We start from the raw sequence: 22,185 nt of genomic DNA, 5'->3' as shown, positions 1-22,185 counted from the left end.
CTATATGTCATAAGCCCCATAAATATATTAATTTTATTTAAACAATTATTTTAAAGATACCAAAAATTGAGGGGATTTTTTATTTACCACATAGTGACTATTCACAGTACTTCTCATCATTCCATATCTCACTGTGAGTCTAAGTCTATCTGCCACTCAAATCTTGCCACTCACTGTAATAATTGCACTTATCTTGCTTTGGACTGTTAAGTACCACCATCTCATCTTTTTATTTTGAGGTACAATCCTATTAATTGCTATCAGTTTTCTTAACAGCATAGACTCATTCCTACACAGGGACAGCTTAAGACTTATTTGCAGAATTGTATCTATACCTGTAGTATACATTTGCCATTTACAATACAAAATGGTAAGTCTGAGTTTCTAATTCTACTTTTTTTATATGGTGGTAGCTTGCCAATATCAAGATTCTGGTAGCAATGAACTGGTTATGCTTAAATGGTAGGTCCTATTTTGCACCCATAGAACACTATACTTGTACTTTATACCAGTTTCTACAAATATAGTGAGTTAGATGTACAAGGATGTGCAAAAATAGGTAAGAACTCTGGTCCAGAGTATACTTGAATATAGAAAGTACATTACAAGAATGCATAATGAAGGCTGGTAATTTCAGCGCTTATGAGATTGTACCTCAGTGCATTGTGCCACTGTGGCATTCTTTTGAATTAATAAAGCTATTGTAATAACTATAACATTCATGTCTTTTTCCATACAAACAACTGTAAATCTACTTTTTCCTAACCTCATTACTGAGTTCCTTAGCATTTTTTATTTTGGTTCCACAAGGATTGAGACTATATAAACTCATTTACCACTACATATCTTATACTTAATATAACACACTAAGAAGCCACTCAATAAGTTTATGATAAAATTGTAGACATGAACATATTGAGGTTGCATTTCTGGGAAACACAGCTATGGAAAAATAGAACTTTTCAAATATTTACTGAAGAAGAATTTTAGACAGATTAGCTTTAGTTTGACCGCTAGTAAAACAAAAAGAAAAATAAGCAGTGACTCACACAGAAGTAGTGTTTAGAAAAAAAGAGCCAGCTTTCTTTGAAAAAGCATGTAGATTTTTGAGGCTAAAATCCTTAGTAGAAAGAATAATCTTTGTGAAAACTAACTGCAGTTAAAACCAGTTAATAAAACTTCTAAACTTTTCCAATACTGAAAGCCCTCAATGCTCTAAGTCACAATTTAGTGACATACAAAAGCAGACTTCTAGAAAATATATAGATTCTGAGAAAAATGTGACAGGTATAAGCATAGTATTTTTAAAAATATATATTTTATTGATTTTTTTACAGAGAGGAAGGGAGAGAAATAGAGAGCTAGAAACGTCAATGAGAGAGAAACATCGACCAGCTGCCTCTTGCACACCCCCTATTGGGGATATGCCAGCAACCAAGATATATGCCCTTGACCGGAATTGAACCTGGGACCTTTAAGTCCGCAGATCGATGCTCTACCGCTGAGCCAAACCGGTTTCGGCAGTATAGTATTTTCTTAAACAAATACCAACTCTATGTGCACTGAATAAAATAGGCAAAGTTCTGTGAAGAATTATTAGTGGACACTTTTTGGTGAAATGAAATTTTATTGACACTCATAATTATTAGAATGCTAATGTGCCAGTGGCTAAGAAAGTGGTAAGGATTATTACTTATGTTAATGTGTTAATTATTTTATTATACATATTTTCAAAAATGCAAAGGAAAATATAAAATTTAAAAGTCTAAGATTTTTGTTGTTAATCATGAAAATTAACTAAACTCAGATTTGTTCATCCCATTTTTGTTTCATCTCTCCATTGAGTCTCTCATTCAGTTGACTACTGGTGAAACTAATACTGACTCCTACTAAGAACACATTTCATGGAAGAAACTGTGGCCTGTAATAAACTAAAATCAATGTTTGGCTTAAGTTACGAAATGAATACAAATCTCCATAAGCCAAAAAACAGTGATAAATACATCAAGCCCATCAGGGACTCTGAAAATTGGTGACTCAATAGGCTGATTTAAATAGGGATGACTCACATTTCAGTAAATCTTTATTACTGTGAGCAAATCAGGTTGTAACATTTTAGTGTTCTTAGAAGAAATTGGTTATTGATTACAAACAAAAGTCATAGAATTTGATACAAACATAATGAAATGAGAAGCTGGGAAGTATCCTTCATGTTAATGGTAGTTGACACTGCCATGGACCTTCTTTGAAATAATTCAGATAGACTTTAATGGGATTTTCTCCCACAAGAAACATTTTCCAAACTTTGAAATTTACGGTGTTCATTCCCTGTGATGTGTGGCAGGATTTATTTTCTGTAGTAATGGCTTTAAGCCTACAGAGCTTCCTTTAGTTTTGGACTTATGACCTCCTTGTTCTAATTTCTTTCTTAGTTTATGATTAAATGGAATAGCACATATAAATCTTCACAATTAATCATTAAATTTCTTATAGGCATTTCTCCAATGCAGTCTCAAAGTAATTTTCAGACATAGTTTTACATGCACCAGCAACTTGTCTTTCAAAAACAGTAAGCAAAATATATTTTGCCCTATCTTCAAATTTCTAATTATAGTTCAGTTTTTCATGAAATTTCTTTTTGTATTAGTTATTCCATACCAACTGACAAGAAATATTTTTAGTATTACAATGAAGAGTTGGTAAATATTTTAAAAAATAACTTATTTTTAATAATGAGTATACAAATAGCTCTATACCTGAAATCTAAATAGGATTCTCCACTTTACTGCCTTAAAACACAGAAACTATAAATAAAATAAAATTTGAAATAAATATCCTTAGTAAGAAATAATGAATCAATAAAATGGCTTATAGTTATGCTCTAATTGCAAATTCTGTGTGTCAACTTCAGAAATAACTTTACTTTCAGCAAAAATGCATCAATATGAAAATATAACGAGCTCAAGGTTTGTTGTTAAACTAAAATGTAGAAATATCGTGTTAATTATTAGTATTAACACCATAAGTAAGACATCTGTTTAAGCTCATAAATTCTAAAAATGGTCACATTACTTTTTAAATCTTTAATGGTAAACATATTGCAAGAAAGCCTTTTTTGGCCATGACATCTTAAGTACACTTGTACAATAAATACATTACTTGACTATTTAATGGTTAAATGTTGCACTTTCTGGGCTAAAAATCAGTAACACAGATGTCACATATATGTTATGTAGGTTCTAGGCAATGAAATAAGATGATAAAAATAAACAAAAGGCATAAAAATCATTGAAGACCCCATTTCCATAATTATAAATGACATGATTGCTTGTATAGATAATTGTTCTATTTTCAAAGCAACTACCTCAACTAATAAGTAATCTAGAAAAGTTTCCAGGTACAAAGTCAACAGACAAAAATTAACTGTAATTCTACATAATTGCAGATAACAACTGGAGAGTGATATTGTAAAAGTTACATTTGTGATAGTTTCAATGTAATATATTTAGATAAAATTTATCCAAAAATGCAGACCTTTGCACTGAAAACATTGCTAAGACAAAGGGGATGGAGTGGAGGGCGATATATCTTTTTCATTTCTTAGAATACTTAATATTGTTAAAATGTAAATTATTCCAAAAGTTGACCTAAAATGCATACAAACCCAATCAATATTTCAGTTGGCTACTGTAAAAATTGGCAAACTCATTTTAAAATAGAAATAGAAATAAAAGGTTTTTAATGACCTAAAAAAATTTTTTTAGGGGGTGGCAAAAAGTTGGAGGATTTAACTATTTAAACTTAAACCTTAGTATACATCCTAGCTAATAAAAGAGGGAATATGCTAATTAACTACCATGCCCTTACAAAGATGGTGGCACCCACAGCCAATAAGGAGGAAATATGCTAATTGAATACCACACCCTCAAAGATGGTGGTGCCTACAGCCACAAGATGGCAGTGCCCAGTCCCCTCAGCCCAGCTGGGCAGTAGATGCACAGCATGGCCGGGCCCACCCCCAGGCCGGCCCATGTGCGCTTCATGCCTGCATCCAGACTCCCCTAGTCCCCTCAGCCTCCCAGCTGCCCAGGGCCGGCCAGAAGTGCAGGCAAACCTCAGATGGCAGCTGCCCAAGCACCCAGGGCTGCCCGAGGCCCAGGTAACCAGGGCTGGCCAAGGCTTGCATTGCTGGCAGTGGCAGCAGCAAAAGTGTGATGGGGGCATCACCTTCCCCTAATTGCTGGGTCGCCTCCTGCCCCTAAGGGCTCTGGGACTGTGAGAGGGGGAAGGCTGAGCTGAGGGACCCCTCTCAAGTGCATGAATTTTCATGCACAGGGCCTCTAGTCTATAATAATCAAGACAATAAGTCATTGGCCTAAAGAGAGGCAAATAGATTAATAGGACAGAAAAGAGTACAAAAATAAACACATATAAAGTCAGTTGAAGCAAAGTAATTCAATGATGGATGAAAAAAAATTCAAAAAATGATGCTGAATATATATATATACACAGTATATATATATATATTGGGGAAGGGGATGAAAGATGAAAGTAATTAACTCTTAACTCACTCTAAATTAAAATAACATAAATTGGAAAGGATCTATACATATACAGCTATAATGCTGTAGATGAAATCATAGGAGAATAACATTGTGACATAAGTATTTTGTGATACAACTACAACTACACCACACAACTACACTATAATCAATTTGTTTATTTCTTTTTCTGTTGATCATTTGAATTGTTTCTAGATTTTGGCTATGAATATTCCTATGTATATATTTTAAGGTTTTTTGTAAACATACATTTATTTCTCTTGGATAAATATCTATGATTGAAATTTCTGGTTCATAAAGTAGATGCATATTTAAGTTTGAAAGAACCTTCAATGTTTTAAAGTTCTTGCATTATTTTACATGTCCACCAAAAATGTATGAGAGTTCTGTTGCCCCTCATTCTTCACAATATTGCTTCTATTTTATCAGATTTTATTGTTCTTTGCTATGGCTCATTATTATTATCATCACTCTGAACAAGAACAGAACGTAAATGTCTACAATTGCCTTTCTTGCTTTTCGATGGGAAAAATTGCACTAAAAAAATTCAATACAAGACTGAAGAAAAAAACAATAAACCAAGGTTTAGTATAGTACATATGACCAGGAGCATTTCTTTTTAAAAGTTTACTTAATAAAGCTTAATTATGCAAATTTTGTTCTCATGGAAACTACTCAACAGTCTTTTTTTGTAAGGACTATTCACACATTTGAAAATTGTCAATTTGTCCCTAACCTGTTCCTTCTCCAAATTAAACAAGGTGTAATTCTTTTTGTATTGCTCTTATAACCTAACCCTTTAATAATATCTCTATGTATTTGTTACATAAGTGAGAAGATCTGTAATGTTCTTCAGAATGAAATTTTAATGTTTGAAGAATGCAAGCATTCAAATAACTAAAGTTGGAAATATATTTACCTATTCCATTTATCTATCATCTTGACAATGGTCCAATTATTTAAATACTAGAGGCTTGGTGCATGGATTTGTGCACAGGGGGATCCCTCAGCCTGGCCTACACCCTCTCGCAATCTGGGACCCCTTGAGGAATGTCCGACTGCTGGTTTAGGCCTGGATCCCTGCAGGCCAGGATGTAGCAGTGCGCCAGCCACAGGTGACAAACTCCTACTATATCTTTACTATTCTTCTCTCACTGACTCTAAGTGAAATGACATTTCCCAGACACTCAAAGCATGTTCCTAAATCGGGACCTTCACTCATGCTCTTTCCCTTCCTGAAATGCTCTTCTCAAAGATTACACAAGGCATGGTCTCTGTTCAAATGAAACCTTTTCAAACAAGCCTTGTTTAATTTCTTTATATAAAATAGCATTTTTATAACCCTGACTTTCCCAACCCCTGTCATTCCTATTGAGCTTGCATCACTGTATTTTTTCCAGATTTCTTACTAACATCAGACATAGTCTATATTTGTTGTTGCATTTGTATTTACTTATCACTTACTATTTCCATTAGAATGCCAACACTGTTGTTTTCTGTGCATTATTTTATCCCAATTCTTAGAATGGTGCCTTGACCTAGTAGACACTGATTAAACATTTCTTGAATTCATTAATTTTATAAAAATGGTAGCATGGATTCCTGGAATTACAACATTTTTTCTTGTATAATTTATATACTTCTAAAGTACTTAAACATAATGTATTTTTTCTGCCCCACTAATAGAATTCTTTAAACACTTCGTATTGTGTCTTTGTTACTCTCAGTAACCAATGTAAATTAAGCCATTAATCTGAACAGAATAGAACACATCTCAAAATACATTAAGTTGTTATTTTCTTCAAACAAACCACAGGGGGGAAAAACAAGCAAACAAAAAACCCTGGAGGTTATTGGATGGGTTGCAGCGGGTCTGCATAATGTGTGGGTTCCTTTTTTTTTCTTTCAACCGAGGGTAATTTTTAGAGAGTGGAAAGGAGGGAAAGAAGAGCAGAGACACATCCACTGATGTGGAAGAGACACATCAAGTGGTTACCTCCTACACATGCCCCATCTGGCCAGGATCAAATCTGCAATCCAGGTAAGTGCCCTTGACTGGGCATAAACCTGATATCCTTCTATGCATGGGCCCACACTCCAAGTACTAAGCAGCACTGGCCAAGACATGTGTTGGTTCTTGAATTTAAACAGGAAAGACTTCAAAACTCAAGTGCAGGTGATTTTGAGTGTATGTTTATTAAAGCTAGGGACAGTGAAACAAAGGAAGGACTTAAGGAAGAAAAAAACAAGAGATAAAAAGGCAGAGAAAAGGGGGCCTTGGAGACAAGTTCAAGACAGCATGAGCTGTTGCTTGCTGCCCACTGCTCCCCTGGATGCAAGTCTTGTGGGGACACTTACAGTTTAGGAGAAAAAGAGCAGAGATATACATCATGGGTGTGCTCTTATGGGAGCGCACTATGGGTTCTTTGTTTTGACACTTTTTAATCTTTCTTTGATCCCTGGAATCTTAGAGGAGGTCTCAGGAGAGAGTCCTACCAGAACCTTCATTAGCTTTTCAGGTGTGTCTTTCAATATGTTGATTCATCAAAATCTGTGTATAGAGGAATCAGGGTTATTCTCTGTTCCTTTACTTTTTAACTAGAGGCACAGCGCACAACATTTGTGCACTGGGAGTGTGTGTGGGGGATCCCTCAGTCCAGCCTGCACCCTCTCACAGTCCTCGATCTTTCAGAGGATGTCTGCCTACTAGCCTAGGCCTGCTCCCTGGGGCAGGCCTAAGCTGGCAGGTGGATATCCCCCAAGGGATCCTTAGCACTGCCTAGGAGGCAGGAAAGACTCCCGCTACTGCTGCTGCACTTGCCAGCCATGAGCCCAGCTTCTGGCTAAGCAGTGCTCCCGCTGTGGGAATGCACTGACCACCAGGGGGCAACTTCTCATTGAGAGTCATTCAGTTGATTTGTATATTAGCCTTTTATTATATAGGCTGAACATTACTGAAGAGGGACTGAGACTAAGGCAGGGTTGCCTCAGGAAGGTATGCAATGTATAAACCATTTGCTCCTAAATGTTCTTGGTTAGGGAAGCTAAAACCTTGTGATTAATTAGCTAGCTGTGAATTGATAAAAAATTTTGACCTTTTTTATTTTGTCTCAGTTTCACTTATTCCACTTGTCAAGGAATTTCTCTAGCTTCATACTAACTCAAAGTTAATCATCTTAATACAAGGGGGCTTAAACTTATTCATAAAAAGCTATTTAGGAGAATGCTGATTGGAGAAAAACAAAACACACAAAACAAAATACCACCAACAAAATAATCACTCCCAGTTACACAGCTCTTGTAGAGTTTTGTTTTTGTTGTTGTTTTTGTGTGTGAAAATATAAAACATAAATATTTCTACTGCCATTCTACCAAGAGCTTAAGAAGTTCATTGAGATACAAGAACTCTATTAATTCCTAACTTTTCGTTAAAAAAATTAGATGAGTACAGATAAGTCTTATTAAAGAAAATATCTCAAAGAATATTTCTGACTTTGCAACAGGTCTTAAGAGTAAACTGTTCTATGTAAGAAAATAGGAGTAATTGGAGGTAGAAAAAGGTAAAAAGGAAAATAATTGTCTTTAAGCAGGAATAGTTGAGGAGATGGCTATAATTTGTATAAGGAAGGGAGAAGGGAAGCTGTTATAAAAGAGAAATCCCCCGTTGTGCAATACAAAATGTAAAATTTTAGGTTAATATTACCTAATGTAATGTACTGTGAAGATGGTGGCATAGGTAAATGCCTGTACTTGTTTGCCTCCAACAGCCACATCAAAATTACAACCAAAATACAGAACACCTATCATCCAGGAACATAGAAAAGCTGGCTGAGGGCAGAAACTAGAGAGGTAAAGAAATAATCACATAGAGACTAGTAGGAGGTACGAAGGCGCAGAATGGGGTCTGGCACCTGGGTGTGCTGCTTTTTTAATCGGGGAGATCGCCTCTGCAGAGGCTGTCTGGAGGAGCGAGGGATCCCAGCTCCACATCAGACTCCAAGCCCAGGGTTCCAGAGCTGGGGATAAAAGTCCCTATGGGCAGTAAGAACTACAGACTGCAAAAACTAGTGTGATTGGGGCTGAAGACACACAGGTTGCTAGAGACTCAGCTGCTCCTCTTATAAGACTGGAACCACAAAGTGAATTTACAAGCTCCCACTTCCTATAAGCTCCAGTGCCAGGTGAGGCTCTAGGGAATCCAGACACATATAAGGAGAAACTGAAGTAGCTGGCATGAGGGCAGAAACTGGCAGGTGGCTTTCCTCCAGATGGAGGTGCTCTGTAGTGGTCATTGTTTCTGTGATGGAACCTCCCTGGTGCAGGGCTGACTGGCAGCCATTTCTATTTGCTCCATCCTAGTGATTCCCTGAGATCCCACCCCATCGACTTTACAACCACATCCAAGATGTGAGCAGCAGCTTTTGCATATGAATAGTCTGTCCTTTCTCAGGCTAAAACTGTCAAATAGCTGCATCTGGGTCAGAGAGCTCCAAACCTACCAATAAAGGCCCAAGAACCACATCAGCACCAGCCTGCATGGGCTCTAGTCTGAGCACTTCCAAACATTATACAAAGAGAAGGAATATGTAGATCTCTCTGTAGATCCTGCAGGATGGCCCCAGGCAGTGGCTGACTTTGCATCTCCCTGGAGACCCAAGAGCCAGTGTACCGAGTGGTCAGTGTGAGACCATTAACAGATTACAACTCTTCACATTCAAAAGCAACACTCAGTGAGCACCAAAGTCCCACTGAAGCAAGTCCTGCTCCACAAGGGAGTCTCCTACACAACATTACAGCTGGTCCCCACTGCCAATTGGCCTGGAGGTAAATTCCTCCCAGTGACACTAACAGCAATCAAGGCTCGACTACAACAAAACTGTGCACACAGCCCACAAAGAGGTGCACCAAGAGTGTCCACTTCAGGTGATTATGGAGGCTGAACCACTGGGGCTCATAGGACACCTACTTCACAAGGCCACTCTATCAACTCAAGGAGACTTAGCAGCTACCCAATACATAAAAACAAACACAGGAAGGAGCCAAAAATGCGGAGACAAACATGTCACAAATGGAAAAAAAAATGGAAGAAAACAAACTACAGGATATAGATTCAAAACCACAGTTATAAGGTTATTAAAGAATCTTCTAAAAACCTCCAAGGAACTTAGTAAGACTTTGAAGGATCTTAGTGAGAAGGCCAAAAAAATGGAAAGGACCAGTCATAAATTAAGCATACACTGACTGAAATAAAAGAAATAATATACAGGGATTCAACAGTAGACTCCAAGAATCAAATTAATGATTTGAAATATGAAGAAGAAAAAAACAAACATCCAATTAGAAGAGCAAAAAGAAAAAAAATTAAAAAAATATAAAGATAGTGTAAGGAGCCTCTGGGACAACTTCAAGCATACAAACTTCCAAATTATAGAGGTGTCAGAGGAGAGAGAACAAGACACTGAAAACCTATTATATTTGAAGAAATAATGATAGAAAACTTCCCCTACCTGGTGAAAGAAATAGACTTACAAGTCCAGGAAGCACAGAGAACCCCAAACCAGAGGGCCACACCAACATACATCATAATTAAAATGCCAAGGGCAAAAGACAAAAAGAGAATCTTAAAAGCAGCAAGAGAAAATCAGTAAGTTGCCTACAAGGGAGTGCCCATAGGACTGTCAGCGGATTTCTCAACAGAAACTATGCAGGCCAGAAGGAAGTGGCAAGAAATATTCAAAGTGGTGAATGCAAGAACCTACAACTAAGATTACTCTACCTTGCAAAGCTATAATTTAGAATTGAAGGTCATATAAAGAGCTTCACAGACAAGAAAAAGCTAAAGGAGTTCATCACCACCAAAACAGAATTATATGAAATGCTTTAGGGTATTCTTTAAGAAGAGGATGAAGAAAAAAAAGGTAAAGATAAAAAATATAAACAACGAAGTGACAAGTACATATCTATCAACAAGTTATTCTAAATATCTAATGGGTAAAAAATCTGATGAACAGAATAAACTGATGAATGGAATAGAATCAGGGGCATAGAAATGGAACAGACTGATGATTCTCAGAGGGAAGGAGGTGTGGAGGGTGTGGGAAGAGATTAGACAAAGAACTTATATGCATGTATGCATTACTATGGACATAAACAATAAGGTGGCAAGGGCCTGGGGTGGGTGGGAATCGAGTGGAAGGGAGCTATAGGGGGGAAAAGGAGGGACATCTATAATAATCTCAATAATAAAGATTAATTAAAAAGTTTTTACCTAATGTATAATTAAAATGAGTGCTGTTACTTGAACTAGACTATAATTTTCCAATCTTACTCCTTAATTGCAGTAAAATATGCTAGACTTTAAAAAGTCTTTGCTGCCCTAACTGGTTTGGCTCAGTGGATAGAGCATCGGTTTGCAGACTGTAGGGTCCCAGGTTTGATTCCGGTCAAGGGCATGTAACTTGGTTCTGGTCACATCTCCAGTAGGGGGTTTGCAGGAGGCAGCTTATGGATATTTCTCTCTCATCGCTGTTTCTAACTCTCTAACCCTCTCCCTTCCTCTCTGCAAAAAAATCAATAAAATATATTTTAAAAAAATAAAAAGTAGGGGTGGTGTTCACTTGGGGATAAACTGTGGAGGAGAACATCTGGTGCAATGGGCAAAAGGCAAAACCAAAAGATCAATGGAAATGGGCAAGTGGAGCAGCTGGGAACCAGAGAAACAGACACTCCATATAGACTCTAGAAGGAGCTAGTTCATCTCACAATGTGCAGAGGGCAAGAGTGAGGTCATTTAGGGTGAAAAAATACATATATACACAGAAATATAGAGGATTTGGAAACTCCCAAGCTACACAAATGTAACTTCCACAGAAAACCAACTTTCACACCCAATTTTCTAGTAATTCAAAAATTTGGTCTTGCAAAAATAAGAAACAATAAACAGACTGCATTAGCTTTCTAACTCACCAAAGTTCTTTCATTGAAATGCACACTACTTCATTGTTAAGCCTTTGGCTTTAATTTTTTTGAACTGTCTTCTATTTTTAACATATTACAGAGGTCTATTATTTGTTAGTTTTGTTCTAATTTTCAGAAAGCTTCAAGTTAAAATTTTGCTTAAGCAATGCAAATTTGGAACATAATACCCACTCAATATTTGTTGTATGAGTAATGGAGACTAGTCAATAACAAGACATTAAATTGGATCTATCCTAAATTTAAAAATTATGGAGCCCAGCCGAAACCGGTTTGGCTCAGTGGTAGAGCGTCGGTCTGCAGACTGAAGGGTCCCAGGTTTGATTCCGGTCAAGGGCATGTACATTGGTTGCGGGCACATCCCCGGTGGGGGGTATGCAAGAGGCGGCTGGTCGGTGTTTCTCTCTCATCGATGTTTCTGGCTCTCTTATTTCTATCCCTTCCTCTCTGTAAAAAATCAATAAAATATATTTAAATAAATAAATAAATAAATAAAAATTATGGAGCCGAAACCAGTTTGTCTCAGTGGATATAACTTCGGCCTATGGACTGAAGGGTCCCAGGTTCGATTCCAAGTCAGGGGCATGTACCTTGGTTGCGGGCACATGCCCGGTGGGAGGTGTGCAGGAGGCAGCTGGTCAATGTCTCTCTCTCATCGATGTTTCTAACTTTCTATCCTTCTCCCTTCCTCTCTGTGAAAAATCAATAAAAAACATTTTTAAAAAATAAATAAAAATTATGAAAAAAAGTATTGATAGACTGAAAATTTTGTCTTATATGGAGACTTTTAAGGAAGTTGAAATTTTATAATCTGCCTGCAAAAGAGGCTGAGAAGGAATACCTCAGGCACCCTTTGGTAATTTAATATTCAGGTTATCACCGCCTGTATTCTTAGCAGGTAATGTTGAAAGAAATTTTCATCTTTGAAATATTTAATCTAAAATAGTTTGCTCACAAAAAAAAGGCTGCTTCTCAAATCTTGATTAAGAGTAACCTACAGACCTCTGTTTGCCTTTTGATTTTCTCCAGTTAGTATAATTTTCTCAGTAAAACTGCATTGTACTACTCAGTAAAGCATTTGATTGTCCAATTTATATCACTCATGTTGGAGAAAATAGATATGCAAGGGAAAATTTGGCAAAGGTCATTTCCACTTCAGCAGGCTTTAGGCTCATCTCAAATGAAATTCTGCAATAAAGGAGTAGTTTAGAACTATCTTTTTTCTTTTAGGGAGGCGTAGGCTGTATTTTTATCTTAGAAAATTAGATGGTTTTAATTTCTCAATCATCTGTTAACTGTTTATGGTACTGTAATTTTAATATCTACATATGTGGTCATTATTTTAGAGGATTATTATTTTAAAAGCATATATTTGTAAAATCTTCCAGTATTTCAAATTTAAATTAATATATTTTAATTTAAAAGAAGGACTAGGCAACCTAGTTGAAGAAATTTGCCTTTTTTCGTTAATTAGTATGTATATTCTCCTCTTGAAATTATTATTACTACTAAGGTAGGTAAGTTTACGGCTGCAAAAGGTCATAAATTGTCACAAAAAGAACATATCTCACATTTTACACTATAATCAGACAACTGTTTTATCTCAAGAGCATGATTTCACTCCAGAAAAGAGAATTTTAATAGCATCTTTCAAAAGAAGCCTCAACATTAACCGAAACCACATAGTAAGTGCCATTTAACAAAGAGTTTTTTCCAATATTTGTAAGCATAATTGAGAAGCATGTTTTACTTTTTGAAATATATTTAATTCTATCCTCAAGTTTCATACACTAATGACTACATCTATACTTTTGGAAAATAATTACTGAATCAAATGGCATTTGTCCAGTGAAATTTACTATTACCTCCAAAACCTAGCTCTTATTCTCTGTCTAGCTTTATTTCCTATTAAATGAGTACAATTTCCTGTTATGAAAAAGGGACTTGGCGCACTACGTATACAAATACATATAATAAAATTTAAAATTCTACAGCATTTCTAAATGCTATTACATTTGCTATGTGAGCCCTAAGAAAGAACTGATCTTAATTTCCACCTTATATACCAATTATATCGGTGTTAGACATAATACTGATTGTATGAGCAAAAGTAAATAACCTAAATATCCAATAACTAGGAAATGAGTAAACTCTAGAGAGAATTACCAGGAGATACAGATAAAAATGTGGAAAGATCTCTGAGATTTATTCTTGAGTAGGACCAATTTAGATGGTAGACCACCTTATATAAAGTACTAGAGGCCTGATGCATGAAATTTGTGCAAGGGGCTTGGCCGTTGTAGCCACAAGAGCTTGCCTCAGCCCTTGCAGACCCGGCTTCATCCAGAAGGACATCCAGTCTAATCAGCATATTACACTTTTATTATTATAGATAATTCCATTAACAAAAAGCACATACATATTTACATACACAGCAATACTATGTTTTTCTATTGGTATTTGTATCTATGTCAAAAGTTATGGTGGTTCAGTTTGGAAAAGGAGTGGGGTGGATAAATGGTAGTGAATAGGAACTTTTGTCTTACATTTATGATTTTTATAATATAATAATAAACTAAACATATACTTTAAAATAAAGTGAAAAGAAATTTAAAGTATATGTGCTATATACCTTTCTTGGTTCAAGCTTAAGCTCATTTCTCTCAATTTCTAAGTATTTTGTGTCAAAATGTAAGGAATATATCTTTGGATTATGGTAAAATGTTTCCTTATTGCTAATTTTTCAGAACATTATTGCTAATGCACTAAATGTTATTCAATTTTGCAGTCTCATTTTCATGTTTCATTTAAAAATATATTCGATATAAAGAACATATACAACTCAGTTGTCAGGAAGACAAAAAATCCAATTAAAAAATGAGCAAAGGACATGAATACATACTTCTTCAAAGAGGATATACAGATGGCCAAAAGACATATGAAAAAATGATCAACATCACTAATCATCAGAGAGATTCAATTTAAAACTACAATGAAATATCACCTCACACCTGTAAGAATGGCTATTATCAATAAATCAACAAACAACAAGTGCTGGTCAGGATGTGGAGAAAAAGGAACCCTACTGTACTATGGGTGAGATGAAGAATGGTGTAGCCACTGTGAAAAACAGTATGGAGTTTCCTCAAAATTTTAAAAATGGAACTGTTATATGACCCAGCGGTCCCATTTTTGGGAATATATCCTAAACAGATCGAAACAACAACTGAAAAAAATACATGCACTCCTATGTTCACAGCAGTGATATTTACAATAGCCAAGATCTGGAAACAGCTTAGTGCCCATAATCAGATAAGTAGATAAAAAAAAAGTTGTGGTACATTTGCACAATGGAATGCTACATTGCTATTAAAAAGAAGGAACTCTTATGCTTTGCAACAGCATTGATGGACCTGGAGAATATTATGTTTATTGAAATAAGCCAGTCAGAGAGAGAAAAATACCATATAATCTTACTAATATTTGGAATCTAATAAACAAAAATAACCCTGATAAACAAAATGATACTAGAAGCATAGATAATATGCAACAGAGGGGAAGGGAATAGGGTGACTGAGAAAAGAAGGGATGGGGTTAACTAAAAAACATATATGCATACCTTATGGACATGGACAACAGTGTTGTAAAGGCCAAGGAAAGGGGATGTAAGGTGGGAGAAGGTGGACAAGATGGGGATGAAATGGAGGACATCTGCAATAGTATCCATATTTTAAAAATTTAATAAAAAATACACTCTGTGCCGAAACCGGTTTGCTCAGTGGATAGAGCGTCGGCTTGGGGACTGAAGGGTCCCGGGTTCAATTCCGGTCAAGGGCATGTACCCTGGTTGCGGGCATATCCCCAGTAGGGGGTGTGCAAGAGGCAGCTGATCGATGACTCTCCCTCATCGATATTTCTAACTCTCTATCTCTCTCCTTTCCTCTCTGTACAAAATCAATAAAATATATTTTTAAAAAAAATACACTCTGTATTTTATTTGCAGCCAATATAGAAACATAAAAAATCATTCAGAAAACTATATCAGGTTATCAAATTGTGGATTCAATCATCAATTATATAATAAAGAATAAACTCTTTGAAATACTTAGATACTGTCCAGAAAAATTAAAGGGAGCTCAGAGAGCATATGTTCCCATGCTTTTGGAAGCTCATTTGATTGTGGTGTTTGGTTAAATTAGTCATTTATGGATTAGCTTTATTTTATGATTAAAAAATATTAAAATGTCTTAAAAAGTGTGAACTACCCTCTAACTGGGGGATCACACTGCACCATAATGTGTACTACTTTTCACCTCTATATTTCAATTATTCTTGAATACTTTTAGCTGTTATTTTATTCAGTTGTAACTGGCCCAAGACTAAAGAAAGTCTGCATGTGGTTAGGCAAGTGCATATAATTCTGGGGACATGCATTTTCTATGGAAAGCCATAAATCTTTCTTATATACATACTTTTTAATTTTATGTGTATTGGTTTCTCTTACAAAGCCTCTGGAATACCTGGATTTTGCACTATGCTCAAAAACAAAAACAAAAAACAAAACAACCAACCATTTCTGTAGCTATGCCAAAACAAACAAACAAATAAAATGTAAGGGATGCTTTCACACAAGCAGCATAAAATGTTCCCCTAAACATATTATTTGTTGAATAAAAAGATGTTAGATAACTCCAATATTCCACTTATTTCCTCAAAAAGCAAACAAATAATTTGAAACACCCTACTAAAGTGTGTGCAAGTGAATTACAGATAAATTGTATTTATGAATACATGAGTATCATAATGATGAAGTGTGAAAGCCCATACAGTAAAAATGTACTGTAAAAATGCCTTATATCTATAAAATGTAGAGTACACCCCTATGTTCACTATTATCCACAGTGGCCAAGACAAGGAAAACAACTAAGTTGTCCCTCAATAAATGATTGGATAAAGAAGTGGTACAAATATAAATGGAATACTATTCAGCCAAAGCAAAAGATGAAACACTGCCATTTGCAACATGGATGGATCTTAAGAATATCATAGTAAGCAAAATAACTAAGACAGAAAAAGAACCACATGATTTCACTTACATGTGGGATTATAAAACTGAAAGCAACAAATTATCAAACAAAACAAATAAAAACTCGTGGAAATAGACAATAGAGGAAAAGATGAGTTAGAGGGTATGAAGGGAAGGCAGGGGGTCTAGTCTTTAGTGACATAAGGAGATTTTCCTTTGGTTAGTGGGTACACATCACAATATAAACATGATGTTTCATAGAACTGTACACTTGAAGCTTGTGACCATAAAGGGACCAGGATCTATGAGGATCTATCCTGGCACAGTTTGGAATCATGATACAAGTCCAGGTGACTTTGAGAGTATATTTATTAAAGCTGGGGACAGTGAAAGAAAGGAAGGGTGTAAGATAAAAGAGGCAAGATCACTGTAATAGGAGTGAGGTTTGGTTTAGCTGTCTGGACACAGGAAAGGAAGTCACAGTAACAGAAGTGAGCCTAGGCTGCATGGACTCAGGATAAGAAATGACAGCAACAGCCGAGACCGGTTTGGCTCAATGGATAGAGCGTTGGCTTGGGGACTGAAGGGTCCCAGGTTCGATTCCGGTCAAGGGCATGTACCTTGGTTGCGGGCATATCCCCAGTAGGGGGTGTGCAAGAGGCAGCTGATCGATGATTCTCTCTCATCGATGTTTCTAACTCTCTATCTCTCTCCCTTCTTCTCTGTACAAAATCAATAAAACATATTAAAAGAAAAAAAAAGAAAAAAAAGAAATGACAACAACAGAAGATAAGTCTAGGCTAAGTCTAGGCTGGGCTGCCTAGACATAGGAAAGGAAGTCATAGAGGAAGAAGTGAGCCATGCTGGCCTGTGTGGATTCAGGAAACAAATTATACAGTATTGCCACTGCCCACTGCTCCCCTGGTAGCAAGTCTTGTAGGAACCTTTAAAGCTTAGGAGAAAGAAAGCACAGATACATCCCTGAGGAAAGAATGCAGGAGCTGGCAGCTCAAGGGAGAGTGATCATGGGGTCCTTTGTCTTAAGAGTTTTCCTATTTTCTAAAGGTGGGAATTTTAGAGGAGGGTTCTATTGGGATATCCATCTGCTTTCCAGGTGTGTCCTTTGATATGCTGATATACCAAAATGAGCATATGGAGAAATCAGGGTAATTCTCTGGTCAGTTTCACCTTCAAAGGAGACAACCAATCAATGTTTGTCTCCCTGTCTTTCTGTGTCCCTTCCTCCTCCTCTATAATCAATAATATATATATATTTTTCCTTTTATAAAAGAACATCATGGGAAAGTTTTCCCCAGCATGGTCAGGAATGTGTAAACCATTTGCTCCAAAGTGTCTTAAGAGAGGGAAGACAAGATCTTGCAATTTATTAGCTGGCTGTAAATTTCTTAGCCATCTGTGTAGCTGTCTCAGTTTCCCCATTCCACTTGCTATGGAATTTTCCTAGCTTCTTACTGCCCTGCTCCCAAATCTATATAATTTTATTAACCAATGTCACCCCAATAAACTTAATAACAGTGCTTTGTATGTCAGAATTATAGTCAGTGTGATGAGAGTTTCAAAACAGGAGACACAGATGTTCTCTATATCATTACCAGTCTTGAGTATCCATAATAATAAAAGCATAATATGCTAATTAGACTAGAAATCCTTCCAGATGTCCTTCTGGATGGCCTTCCAGACAAAGGGGGGCTCCGAGGGAACCCAGGTGCCAGAGGGAAGCCAGAGCTGGCAGTCAGGGGGAAGGAAGGCCTACTCTTGCTCAAATTTTGTGCATCAGGCCTCTATATTGTTCATAAAAAGGAATAGATGTGAGTATAGTAGAATCCATAAAAGATTAAATGTTCACATACATTTAATTCCACTGTTATTCTGCTCTTGAAAATATAAGTGGAAAATTTCATTCCCTTAGATTTGCATATAATTTAGTGTCTAAAATCCCTAATACTCCAACCAGGGCATGATAAACTGGCGCTACAGTTTTAAAGTCTTGGGGGAGGGGGGGGCGGGGCATAACCAGATAGTCATGTATACCATTATTCATTCTCACCAGCCTCTGTAGTGTTAGACTATTACATTTATTCAATGTGGCAATGTGCTCAGCCAAAGGAATCACATTCCTAGTTTTCCTTACGCTAATGTGGCCAGTTTGAATAATGACAAATATATCAAAATATTGTGTGAACATTTTCCACTAAGTTTCCTGGAAAAGAAGGAAGTGAGATCTCTCCTTGTCCTGCTGCCTGGGATATATGTGATGTCTGGAATTCTAGTCAGTGTTTTATACCATAAAGACACAGATGCTATTCTAAGGATTTCAGAGCAGAGAAGTGGAAGAAGCTTGGATCCCTGATGATTTTAAGGAGTTGCTGCTATGCCAGCTCTGCACAGGCTCTTATTATTTGGGTTTTTCTGTATAACATAGCTTTACAGAAATTGTTTTCAACATTTTTGAAATATTTGTTATTCCACCTGTACTTGTTCAAGTCTTTATGAATTCACAATCCCTACAAATGCATTTTATACCTTCTTCAGAAAGTATACATAAATAAATAATAAATTCTCCCATGCCATTCTTAATTTAATTTATTATTCTGAAATATTTTATATTCATTAGACTCCCCTTTTCTGGTTTGCATTCAATCGGATATGTTTTAAACCACTGTTTTATGGGTAATTGTCTGCATTACTTTGGGTGTAGATGTAAACGCTTTGGGGAGGGAAAAAGTTGGAGGATCTTAGTGTTTTCAGGAATTAAATCCACTTACATTTTTATACCAGATAGATTTGCTATTATTTCTGGTATTTCTGTATACTTACTATTTTCAGTTTTCATATATAACCCACTATTTTCAGTTTTCATAGCTGTTTGTATTGTTTTCTGCTTTGAGGTATAGATTAAGTAAGATGGGCTTCCACCTCCACAATTTTTTCAGTGCTATCTTTTTTACTGTCTTTGCTAAAACCTAACTACCCTTCTTTTCGGGTCTTCTGACACCCTATTTTTCCCCCCCCTGTTTGCAATGCTTTGTACATGATTTGCCCCATTTACCTACTTATCACCTTTCAGATCTCAGCTCAAAATACTTCCCCCACTGAGTTGGATACATTGAATATACGGTCACAGCATACCATATACTTTTCTTCATAGAAATTAGCACAGTTGTAATTTTCATTAACTAGTGAAATTACATGTTTAATGTATTGCTCTCAAATTAGATTTTAAACTCCATAAAAAATGAGATCTGTGTCTTTTTTTCCTCACCTTCCAAGTGCTTAAAACAGTTCATATTGCAGAGTGAGCACTCAGTAAATAAAGAAATCATCTTCCCCGTGAAGACAAGCCTAATTAGTTCAGTGAACTTGGGCCAGCAGAACGATAGTTGGAGTTGCATGTAAATGTAACCTACCTGCATTCTAAAAACAAATGCCATTAAGTAAAGATTACAGAAATCTTGCAGATTTGTTTCCTAACCACTGCAATAAAGAGGGGTCTCAAAAAAGCAAGTCATAATCTTTGTGATGGTGGAGGGTCTTGTCTACAATTTCTAAACATGCAACATCTGTGAAGCGCAATCAAGCAAAGGACAGTAAAGTGACGTATGCCTGTACCTACACTGGCACTCTCAATTTGATAAATCTGTAAGTAATACTCCTCATTGAGAAATGAAGATTGTTAATAGATTTTGTAAAATACTGAACTGTGAAGATAGCAAAGGGTATGTTTAAAATTTGAAGACAAAAGAAGATAAAATGATGTACAAGTAAAAAAACCTAGGAAGCAAATGTAAGTAAGGAGATTAAATAAACCAAATTCAAGAAAATTTTAGACATGTCACCACCATTTCACCCACTAGGATTTTTTTTTTTTTTTTGCAGTTTGTGATAGTTTGTTTTTTTTAATTAATTAAAGTATTACAAATAGTAGTACATATGTCTCCTTTTTTTCCCCATTGAACTTCCCCCAACCTCCCCAACCCTCCCACCTCCCCCCACAGTGTCTTGCATCCATTGGTTATGCTTATATATCACCCACCAGAATTTACTTTATAAATTATTACTAGAGATATCCTGCTAAAGAACAGACCTGCTAATGTTACATTTTTGCAAAACCTATTTTAAGGGCTCTCCATAGACCGCAACAGATAAAGCACTCCTTACTGTTGAGCATATTCATAAAATAACCGTAATTTTTACCACTTATTTTTTAAATCCTCACCAAAAGATGTTTTACCATTGATTTATAGGAAGAGTGGAAGAGAGAGGGAAAGACAGAGAAATACCAACGTGGCATCAATTTGCCTCCTGCATGCAGGACCAGGGCCCTGGATGGGGAGGAGTCTGTAACTGAGGCACGTGTCTTTGACCAGAATCAAACCGGGACCCTTTCCTCAGCTCTATCTACTGAGCCAAACTGGCTAGGGCTGTCTCATTTGTTTTTTATGGATTTTAGTGTTAGATATGTTGGGGACAATTTGACTTTCCTATTTTAGGTCAAGCAATTCACAGCTTTAAGCAATAAGCGCGGATTTGAAAAGAATTTGACCGAATCCAGGCATACCTCAGTGCGATACATGCCACTGGAACGGGCGATTTAATTCCTAGTGGGATTATTTTCATGTGCAATGTCTTAATTTTCAGGGGTTCGAATCATGCGGGACAAACTTAGTTTTCTTCATTGTGTTACAGGATACACAAGTACCACAAAGAGACTATAGAGAGTAAATCAATGTAAGTGTGCAGAATAACATCACTTGTGCTTCGTTTCGGATCCTAGTTCGGGAATAAACCTAATGACCTGTTTTGTTTTGTGTTTTGTTTTGTTTTTTTAAAATTCTTAAAGAAGATGCTTTTGAGGTTGTTTTGTTGGGGGTTCTGATTCAAGACGGTGACACAGGAAAATCCTAGGTTCACGTCCTCCCGAGAACACACGGAATCCGCAGCTACATACATGTGGTTCAACTTCCTTAGAAAATAACACCTAAAACCTGGACAACTCAGGCCCACCTCATCCATGTGGGAAGGAGAGACTGGAACACAGCCTCCCCAGAACTCCGTACCACCACCCCAACCCCCACCCCTCAAACACACACACACACACCCCAAGCAGCAGCCGCCTCAGGACCCTAAGCTTTTTCCTGGGGCGTCTTCCCTGAAGCCCACCTTGCACCCGAGAGATGAGCCTCCAAACACCACCAAGCTTTGGGAAAACAACGTCGGCGGCCGGAGGATACAGAACCGAGGACGCTCCGCACGGACTCACCTGTCCCCGCGCAGAGGACGCGGATCCACAGGCCCCCGGGCTTCATGGGGAGGAGGCGCCGGAGACCATGAGCCAATCTGAACGCCTAGGCCCGAGGGGCGGACCGCAAGCTCAGTCCCAACTGGGGGGCTGCTGGCTGGTGAGCCCCATCTTCGGCTCTCCCTCTGCCTCCCTCGTGCTCACAGGCACCTTGTTTTCTGTTTTATTTTGTTTTGTGTTTTTTTTTTTGTTTGTTTTTTACCACAGCCTTGTGTTGTCCTGCTTCCTGCGGGAGCCAGTTACTGGCCCTTCGCCAGGGGCCTCCCCGCCGCGGGCGCCATCTTGGTGCTCTGGCCGCGGGC

This window comes from Pipistrellus kuhlii, unplaced genomic scaffold, assembly GCF_014108245.1.
Source record: "Pipistrellus kuhlii isolate mPipKuh1 unplaced genomic scaffold, mPipKuh1.p scaffold_m20_p_4, whole genome shotgun sequence".
Taxonomy (NCBI): Eukaryota; Metazoa; Chordata; class Mammalia; order Chiroptera; family Vespertilionidae; genus Pipistrellus; species Pipistrellus kuhlii.
This window is presented reverse-complemented; position numbering follows the sequence as displayed.